This window comes from Haplochromis burtoni, unplaced genomic scaffold, assembly GCF_018398535.1.
Source record: "Haplochromis burtoni strain Fernald_Lab_line unplaced genomic scaffold, NCSU_Asbu1 Contig_292, whole genome shotgun sequence".
Classification (NCBI taxonomy): domain Eukaryota; kingdom Metazoa; phylum Chordata; class Actinopteri; order Cichliformes; family Cichlidae; genus Haplochromis; species Haplochromis burtoni.
The window spans coordinates 650,836-661,383 of NW_024582653.1; the positions used below are offsets into that span (position 1 = coordinate 650,836).

Genomic DNA, 10,548 nt, shown 5'->3' on the forward strand with positions numbered 1-10,548 from the left:
GCCAAAAAAGTGCCACTTTTCTGGCTAACTGATGACTGCAGCCTATTGTAGAAATAGATAAATTAGGAAAAATAAAAATCAATTTTTATGTCTCTTGCTTTCTACTAGTGGATAACACAAAGTAAAATCATCTTAATTTGTGGCTAGAATATCATCAGCAACCAAGCTAGTAGCTTTGAAATCATCAACAAGTCCCATGACAAGGATATAAAATGGGTTTCATGTGGGGTAGAGTTTAATGTATTTAATTTTTATTTTTTTTAATTTGAAGGCAAACATTGATCTCACAGGAAAATATGACGAGAGATATTTTAGTTGAGAATTACTGTTTTTTACAAATGCGTACAAAATAGCAAATATAACCACACATAAAGACTTCCAATATTTGTTTGCTATTATGTTAAAACCTGACCCTCCAAGACAAATAACTTGACCCCAGCCTGACTTGGTTATCCATTCCACCGTGAAGCAAATGACTTCCAAATTCTCCCATAGTTGGTGCTGATTTAGAGAACTAGAAAGAGCAGAGCCAAGGATGGATAGATGAAATATTGATGAAAAGCTAAATGTGTGATTTGTAGCATGGCATCAAAGGCATCTGCTTCACTGGTGCAATGAGGAAGAGAGGGAGCAAGAAGTGAAGACAGGAAGGTAGTGAGAGAAAAAGATATATGGATGCGTCCAGACCACAGATGATGACAAGAAGTGAACGAATTCCGTCACCGACAGTATGATAACATCATATAGCTGTATGGTAAGGCATCTCTTTGTAGCTATTTTTGTCACGCTATCAGAAAGATACCATATGAAAATATTACTTTCTAAATATCTTTTTTATTGTAAACTAGCTTTAGATTTGGATAAAAATCGTCATCATAAAATGCAATGTGATGAAGATGTGCTACATATTTGGAGTTGGATGAGTCTGTAATCTACAAACATATATGCAATTGGCGATGTAAATTTTGACTAGAATAATAAATATTTGCTTATTGCACCTTCATAAAAGTGAAGAGCTTTTGGCTCTATTCCCTTTCATATAATTGCATAAATGCCTTTGCACTCCAGAAAGTTTTAAAGAGGAGACCCATTACACTAGAATCTGTTGATCACTTGGGCTCATTTTATGAGTATGATAAATGTCTCACTTTATTTTTTCCTCACCCAAGGCTTAAGAGTGGGTATTATTTAAGGTCATATTAAGCCATCATCTACACAGGTGAATGGGAAACCACACTGGCCTCTTATACCAGATGTTTTGAATTATATGTCTAAGCAGTGTTGCAAGGAGTTCTCTTTCCGCACATCAACATTCCTCAGCTGGACAGCAGTCATAATTCTTTCATATACTGATTGATTTTCACTGCAATTGCAATTCTATTGCATAGAAAATAGCACCTAAAGTGCTGGCATCTTTAACTTTTCCGAGCTCATTGAAAATTTAGATTTAAATGCAGTAACATCTATAAGGATAGCATATGGCATTTGACACATCATTATGTTGATCAGAATAAAGGAAGGACGTGGAACAGGATCTCAAAATCTAGATGATGGCGGTGGTGAGAGAGTATAGTTATGTTTGGAAGAGATTTTCTGAACATCTAGAAAGAGGTGAGCGTGTGAATAAGAGGTTCCATATATGATGGTCTCAAAGGGAGAATAACAGGTGAGATTTAAAGTATGTGGAGTGGAGGCTGATTGGCCTGATGAAGGTAGGCAGAAAGATGATTGGACTACACCAGTGATGTCAGCATTGAGCTTGACATCATGGGAAAGTGGAAGTGATGTAAATCATAGATTAGCCACCAAACACCTGGGAAGCAGAGAGATGTGTGACTACAGATGTTCCTTATTGAACGTCTGTGAAGGTTCTCAGTCATCCAGGTCATCGTAGTCAAAGGAGCTTGCAAAGAAAAGCATCTGGACTTCTTTAAGTTGCTTGAAGACGTTTCACCTCTCATCCGAGAAGCTTCTTCAGTTCTAAGGTCAAATGGTGGAGAGTCCCAGATTTAAACCTAGTGGGAGTAACCCCCCACAGAGGGACAAAAGGACCCCCTGATGATCCTCTAATCGCCTGAGCCAAGGTGTGAAACTGGGTGTGGTTCCCAATCAGCCAGGGTTTCGGGTGAGCTCAATGTGAAACCTGGCCCCACCTTATTCCACCATTTGACCTTAGAACTGAAGAAGCTTCTCGGATGAGAGGTGAAACGTCTTCAAGCAACTTAAAGAAGTCCAGACGCTTTTCTTTGCAAGCTCCTTTGACTTCCTTATTGAACCTACTCATGTGCTTCATTAATATTTTTGTAGCTACTGTTGCTAAAGTGTGGGCATCTTTAACTTTCCTAGCTCATTCAAACTTTTGATTTAAAAGCAGTAAAATCTCTAAACATAGCATATGACATACAACACTGCATTGTGTGGTCCTGAATGAATAAAAGAGAACAGGATCCCAAAGACTAGATGGTGGCGGTGGTGCTAGAGCAAGGTTATGATTGGACGAGATTTTCTGGATGACCCAGGTGACTGTGGGAAAAGGAAATTCCATAAATGATGGTCTCAAAGGGAGAATGATAGAACTGATGATGATTGGTAATGATATGGCCAAAAACGTTGGATCACAGTTTTGAAGACTGGATTGAGAGAAGAGCTCGATAGCTGGGAGAAAATGAAGCTGAAAGAGCAGAGCAGCAGGATAACTCAAGAACCTGTGTTACGCTTAATAAATGTATAGAAAACCCTCATTTTAACATTCAGGGTGTTGCGTATGTCCTGCTAGTTTTCTCAAGTGAAGTCAAGTGAGTTATTTTTCACCAGTTTGAGAGGTAATTTTTTTGACTTGCTAATTGTCTTGTCTTATAGATAAATTAAATGTTATAGTCCATACTTAATTACTTACCACTTGCAAATGCAAAACCCTGACATACACATTAGGTGTATCTGATAAATGCAGCAGCAATAAAATTGTGTGCTGTAAAAACCCATAATTAAAGATGATGGCAGACAAACAGGACACCAGACACACCATACAGTACAGGACGAGCACCCATTGCAGTGGGTAACGTTCTGCAACTAATTTTAGAAATGGCAAAAAATCTGTGGCAGTATCGGTACATAAAGTACCGACTTATTGCTCTGTTTGCTCGTCTTTCACCCGTTCCTTCTTTTGCTACCCTTCTACCCCTCCACTAACTTTTCTTTTATCCAAGCCAAATGCTAATGCAGCCAGAAGGTTCTTTGAAATTGAAATGATGTGAAAATAGAATTTCAGTGGCAAATGAGCTGTGTTTGCTGGTACCGCCGGGGCCAAACGAACCCTTTGAACGTGTCTCTCCCCCAGTGAGGAGGCCCTGTTCTGGGCCGCTGTCTCTCTGGCGCGCCCCTCCCTTTTGACGTCAGCTGGGAAGCTCCCAGTGGAGAAGAGATCAAGCTGAAGCTGAAGTAAAGTAATTGAAATTTTGTTTCACACAAGCGTGCATGCACACGGATCTATACATATCCACATTTGCACATAAACATTGTCATGACAAACTTCAAGACAAACACACATTTGAACCTCCATTTGTACTTTCTTCAAGTTCACAGTCCTAAAAAGACAGGAATCAGGATTAAAATAAGCCAAATTCTTTATTTTTTTCTTTTCTTTTTTTTTGACTGGGGAAAAGAAAGGGGAGAAAGAAAGAGGGAAAGAAAAACAGCGGGGAAGAGGGACGGGGATAAAGGGCAAAAAACAAAAACCAACAAAATAAGCAGACAAAAAATACATATATCAATCACCTAGATCACCTGTTGAGAAAGAAAAAAGAGAGCAGAAGAAAAAAAAAGAGCAACATAATAAACAACATCACGATGATATATGGGAATATAACAGTAAATACGAAATATTAAACATTATTGTGCAGCACGTAAGATCGACAGCGCACAGTGTGCTTTGAGGTAGGAGCCAAAAAGGGTGTAGTTTGTGTGTGTGAGCACCCATGTGTACACCTGTGAGCATGAAGCAGGTATGAAGCAGGTATGGAGGCCGAGGGCACCCCACCCCTGACGTGGCCCCAGCGAGCCCCAGACTCCAAGCCCCGACAAGCAGCCACCAAGGAGTGAGCTGGTGTGTACCTGGACGCCCACCCTCGGACACAAAGAACCACCTACGCACCGATGTCTGAGGGAGTCCGCCACTGGCAGGGGAAGTGGTGGGGGGAGATAGGCCTCCATACCTTGGAGGACCTGAGATGAGCCAAATTCTGACGTGAAATAAGATAATTAGATATACCTGAGAGTTAGTTAGTGAATGATTTTAACATATTCAAACACTGTAACTTTCAAAGACTTACACAACTCATAGCCTTTGCTATATTTCAAATCCAATGTGCTTGAGTGTAGAGATCAAACAGTGGACTGCTTTGTAGATGAAGATTAGACACATGCACAACAGACCTGTCTTGAACAGTTTTTTTGGAATGGTGTCAGTGTCAGGAAACCAAAGTTTAAAAACTCTGAGACATGGAATTTGATCAACAACATCCTCTTGTGGGGAAAGACAAACACACCGACCCACCGAAGACAGCCAGGAGATATGAAATGAAGAAACGGAAAGAGAAAACGCTAACGAGAGATGAGAGAAAGCAAAGACAATGGTTCAACTGAAGAGAGTGTTTAAATTGTCATTGTTTCAGATGACAGCATTCCCAGCCCAAATCCCTCTGAACATGCTCTTTGCTTTCTGACACGTGCATACACACGCAAATTCTGCAGGAGTGAAAAGACGCACACAAAAGGAATTCATAAGAGCATCAAATGTGTCTTTAACTTGCATTCTTCCTAATGGCTAGCAAGGGGCTCCTCCTCTGGCTCCAAAAAGACATCTTGTACTGAAACGTATGACCATACTAGTCACTTGATCTGTGGCCTCTGGAAAAAGTCTCTTATGAAACCCATGCATTTTGTGATTGCTACTTTTAGGTTTGGTTGAATATAACATGATGTACATTTTGTAAATCATGGTCTGAAATTCCAATAGACACACATGATTACCGTATGAGTGTGGCGTGCCAATGGGTTTATGAGTCATATGTGCCTTTTGGTTTCAAAACACCACAAAGGCCGTGGCAGGAATGTGCAGCTCAAAGCTTAAAGATGGGTTTTCACTAACAAATCTGTGAGATCACAGTGGCTTCATCTACAAGATACTTTTACTTCTAATGGCCATATTAAGTGATTTACCAGTATATGAAAATTGTGGAAATTTATTCCAGTCCAGTAATCACATTTCCAATTATTTGTTTTTTGTTAGTTTGTTTTCTTTTCCCACAAACGGGTGGGTAATGTGCATTTTGTTAAATATGTCATGGAGTAATTTAATTACGGGAAAATAGGTGTAAATGACAGAGTTATTGGGACAGACTGGATTAGAAGCAGAGCAAGTGAGTCACACATCATGGTAGAGTAATAAAAGATGTGAATGTGATATCACTGTGTGGGACTGAGACAACAGGTTGTTTATTTTTTTTTGCTGGAATATGCGATGATTGCATACTGCAGTATATGAATGTACAGTGTGTGTATGCGGGAGCGGCGGTTGTTTACTTGTATAAGTGTTTGGGTGTACGCTCCTTTGTTCCTGTAGCAGACATGTCAACACTTGTCAAGTCACAAAAACTTCAAGCAGTTGCTTTCTTTGAAAAAGAAAGAATCTGAACTTCACAATCAGCGGTTGTATATGAAACACGAGCATGGCCTGACGTGGCCTCTCTTCAGTCTCTGCGTAGATGCCTTTGCTGCCTTGTGCATCACATTCTGGCCCTCTGCCCAGTATGGAAATATCCCTCAGCCTTAATGGACATTTCATTTAATAATCAGTGATTGATCACTGCTGGTAATCGTGTATAAGTAGGAAGATTCTGGGATGAAGAATATTCTCAGTCAATAATTGGAAAATGTAGAGAGCTCTGCAGAAAGACATGCTACTGCGCTGCCAATAGCAGCATGTCTCCTTAACTCTCCACTTGTCAATATGGCATCTCTTTATTTGCCAGTGGCAATTAGCACCATGAAGTCATGTTCCTGAGTTAGAGTCACATCAACCTCACAGAGCTAATTAGACACACTTGACCTTTTCTGTAAGAAGCTAATTTTAGCAATGAAACTTCACTTGAAGATGAGACTTAGACAATTTGTTTTCGATTGTAAGTGGGGACATGTTAAGTTTAGCTTACATGACAATTCAAAATTTGTTTGTGGGTGAAGTACTTAATAATAACCATGGAATAAATAGTGTTTTTGAATTGCTTTTAATAGTGTAGATCGATAGCTCTGTTAAAATGTCCTGCCTCCAGAATTAAGTCATAAACAGTCATAAATATACGTGTTGTTGTTATTGTAGATACATTTGAGATAAAAAATAATGAAAAGTAATTGCTATGGTTTTTATTTATTCTTGTTTGTATATTTTCTGACAGATATTATGAACAACATTGACAAAGTTCAGAATAGTCTAATTCTATAAACACTACGAAATAATTCCGTTTTCAAACAAAAATGTGTTTCTAGTATTAGAACTGTTATCAACATAAGGATGTAACATTTTCATGTATGAATCTAGAAGTTATAAAATGCTAAAAAAAAGTTGCTAAATGTTTAAAAACGAAATATGTGTTTTATAAAAGAAATGATCTAATGTGAAACTATCAGTTTAAGATAATTATTGTAGAGCCTGCCACCCTGTCTCATTTGATGGTATCTAAATTCTTATCACTTAATATGGCAATCCAGGTTGTGTTTTAATTGTATTGGTATTCAATCTGGCTTGGGTCAGCCCTATACAGTCAAGATGTGTAAATAATTGAACAGCCAACGTTAAACCTTTTTTGTGACTAATGAGCTTCTCAACATCAGTTTTCATTGATGTTTTTACCTCCTCTGGTCCATAGCAGATATGACCCCAGGAGAGATTCTCCAATCAGACGCACACAGGGATAAGATGCACACTCAAACACGCACACACCTGTCTTAAGACGTTTAAAAGTCAACCATGTTTGTGACATTTTATGACATTTATTATTCATGAATGTGACAGTTCGGTTTCTGTTTGTGATAGAGTAACAAATGCAATTTAGATTTCATATTGCTACTTCTCTAAACTGAACATGATGGTATCCATCAGTGGATGTGAGCAGAGAAAATGTGTGGCTGTGTGTGTCTTAGTTCATGTCGGTCAAACAACCTATACTATACAAATTAATTGCATCCTACTCTTTGCATTGTGCACTATGCTGCAGAAACATAAAGCTTCCTTATTGAGAAATTATTCATATCAAGCATGCAAAAAAATATACCATGTCCTGTGACAGGTCCTTTTTGTAAGGGCCTATCAATACATTTTACAGAATATTAAGAATAATGCCTTTTAAGGGCTTTAACTGTTAATCTAGAAGGAGTACTTTGTTGACCTGTGATCCAAAAAGGCAAATTTACGTACTTTCATCTGCTCCCTTTCTACAAGGGGTTGCCACTTTGGGTTGCTCGTTATGTTTCATTTGGCAGTTTTACTCTACATGCACTTCCCAGTGCAACTCCAAAGGTGATTTGTGTATTTAAACAATAAACTTTAATGGACTAAAATTGTTATTGTCAGTCACTGACCTACAAAACTAGTTCACACCTTATTTATAAATTCTTGAATTTAGTTTTTATGGCACTTTAAATGCATGTTATTTGTTACCTTGAATGAGAATAACGGTAGATCTACCCTTTTAAAATGTTTTAATTCAATTTTCATGTGTTTTATACTGTAGAGACAGATGATAAGGAAAAGTGAGAAAGCTGAGCTGCGATTCATTCCCATGGAGCTAGATGTACATGGCTTTTATAGTAATTGGTTTTGTTCCCATGAAGCACGTTGCTTCCTTTTTAAGGTCTCCTTTACATCGTGTGCACAAAGCAGGAAACAAACATTTTGGAAGATGCTTTTTAACACGCAAATGCGGCTTCTGGCTGCTTCGGTAGCTCGGTAGGCCAAGGCACACGCACTGTTTGTTCCTACCAAATCCCATCCTGTTTCATCTTTTATGTCATTGTTGGTGCCCGCTGTCTACAAAAGAAAACAACTTTGAAACGGTGCCTTAAAGAAAATAAAATTGTTGGCTTTTATGGTGTATAATAAACCGAGCTCAGTCTGGTGGTGATTATGAAGAGGTAGGGGCTTAATGCAGCTCTCAGCCCCTGTTGGATTTTTTCCATTTTCATTATTATTATCATCATCATCATCATCATCATCATCATCATCATTATTATTATTATTATTATTATTATTATTATGTTGACCAATCAAAAAAACACTTTGGTTAAAATAATATTTCTGATTATCTGAACAGTGCCACAGCGGTTGGCATGGTCACCTCATGGTTCAGATACATTTTCCTGGAGTTTGCATGTTCTCACTGTGTATGTGCAGGTTCTTTCTGGATATTCCAGCTTCCTCCACACTGTAAAATCTAATTAGTTCCCAGAACTCAAAAAAATTGAGGAAACTCGTTGCCTCAAAAAAATTGAGTAAAGCTTAGCTAAAAATGACTAAATTAGGACAACTTATTTATTTTGAGTACTCTGTACAAGCTCATTTGTTCCCAGAACTCAAGAAAATTGGATCAAGTTTACGTAAGATGACCAAGTTAGGGCAACTTACTCATTTTGAGTACACTGTACAGCCTTGTTAGTACCCAGAACTCAAAAAAAAAATTGAGGAAACTCGTTGCCTCAAAAAAAAACTAAGTAAAGCTTACTTAAGATGACTGTTAGGACAACTTACACATTGCAAGTCTGCAGTATTAAGAATAACTTGATATTTCTGACTGTACAATTTTAATTGTTTACCTACTGACAAACATTTCAAGTTCAACTTGAATATGATTAAAAATAATTAACAACACTTTTTGTAATGATGTTAAAATCAGTCCAACTTTTATTTTCAAACACAACAAAGTATAACAGCCAACATACTGGACACTGTTCTGCTGAACAACAAACAATTATATTGCCATCACTGTTATAATCTTACAATGAAACAAAGTCTCAGATGTAATTATTCTGAAAATAAGTTTAGGCCTACCACAAGTTTGTTTTGTACTTACATTACTTATATAATCAAAATAAAATATTTATTGTTCTGTCACAAGTGCAGTTTAAACAACACATTTGTTTTTCATTCCAACACATGAACTGGAATGTTGGAATGTTGTAATATTTTAAGGATGGCTTGTTTCCAGTCCAGGTATTACTGCCTGAATGACTATCATGGATCGAGGTGATCCAAATGTAAGTGCAGAAGAAAGTCTTTAACTTCCCTTAAGTACAGTGGCAGTGGATGTGGGTTGGAGATGCAATGAGCTTGAACCCGCAGGCGACCATCTTCACTGACCACACCATCTGTGACGGAGGACTCATCTCTCCTGTTGTCCTGCAAGAAAACAATCATATTTTTTGGAACATGAACTTAATTGCTTTCTTAAAACATTTTTTTCTGCATTTGGTATAAAACAGACTCCAATTTACACAATCTCAGGCTCCCTCCCCACCAGAGAGGTGACAATCAATGTCCCACTTGTCAGTCTCGATAGCCTTGACCCCCACCCAACACACAATAATGCCATGAAAGCATTTTAAAAAGGGCTATGCAAACATGGCCAATAACTTTCATTCTAATGATGTGCAAAATGATTTGGGAACAAAACAAATTTTGCTGTTAGAAAACTTGCAGACTTCACTATATACAGTGTAGACCCTCTAAACTAAGTTTGGGGGATGTGATCTTTCAAGAAATGCAGACCAAACTGTTGTTTGTTTACTTACACAGCATGTCTTGTAAAATTAACTGGAGTCAACAGCAACAGCATAGTGCAGTCATATCTCAAGTCTAATAACAGAAGACAGGAAAAGATCAGTAAAGAAACAACTTCCCCAAACCAAAGCACAAATAAAACAATAAGTAAAACAGGCTGATCTAAAGTATGATTAAAGTTGAGCCTGATCAATATAAATGTCACTGACAGTTGCTAATATATTGGAAAACCAAAATACTTACCACTGAGTTGATGTCTTTCTGTCCAACAACAGGAGTGCTGATCCCAATCCTCAAAGACAGTAAGAAGCAAGCAGAGGGAGAAAAAACAGAACAGTTTTCAGAAACTGATTTTATCCTTAATGGCTGTGCAATTATTGTAACATAGAGATTGCTTCTGTTGTTAAATAAAGGCTAGATTTGACATTAATAGATGCCACAGATGTTCAAAAGCTGCCACAAAGTGAAAACGTCAGAGCAATTTTGCAAACATGTGATGTCTTCATAAATCGAGCAGATATTTGAGCATTACACAGCTACATTCTCGCCTGAAAATATCTTAAAAGTTTATTTTGTGACCCAGAAAAAGTAATAAGTTTTTTAGCCGCGTTCCTCCGCCATTGCTGCGTTTACAAGTATGCACAGGCTCCAATGACCACCATCCTCCTTTTCCCCAGACTACCCTTTCTGGGTCACAAAATAACCTTTTAAGATATTTT

General features: G+C 37.9%; 1 protein-coding gene and 1 long non-coding RNA gene across 4 annotated transcripts in view; one reads left to right on the forward strand and one right to left on the reverse strand.

Moving 5' to 3' along the window:
* LOC102311540 (neuroligin-1) overlaps window positions 1-10,548 on the forward strand; it is a 145,977-nt gene that overhangs the window by 103,406 nt on the left and 32,023 nt on the right. The gene's annotated exons all lie outside the window — the stretch shown is intronic.
* LOC106633602 lies at window positions 9,241-10,123 on the reverse strand. The gene is made up of 3 exons (XR_001336956.2): window positions 10,073-10,123; window positions 9,841-9,904; window positions 9,241-9,448 (listed from the first exon to the last, which is right to left on the reverse strand). It is a non-coding gene; the product is annotated as an uncharacterized LOC106633602 (long non-coding RNA).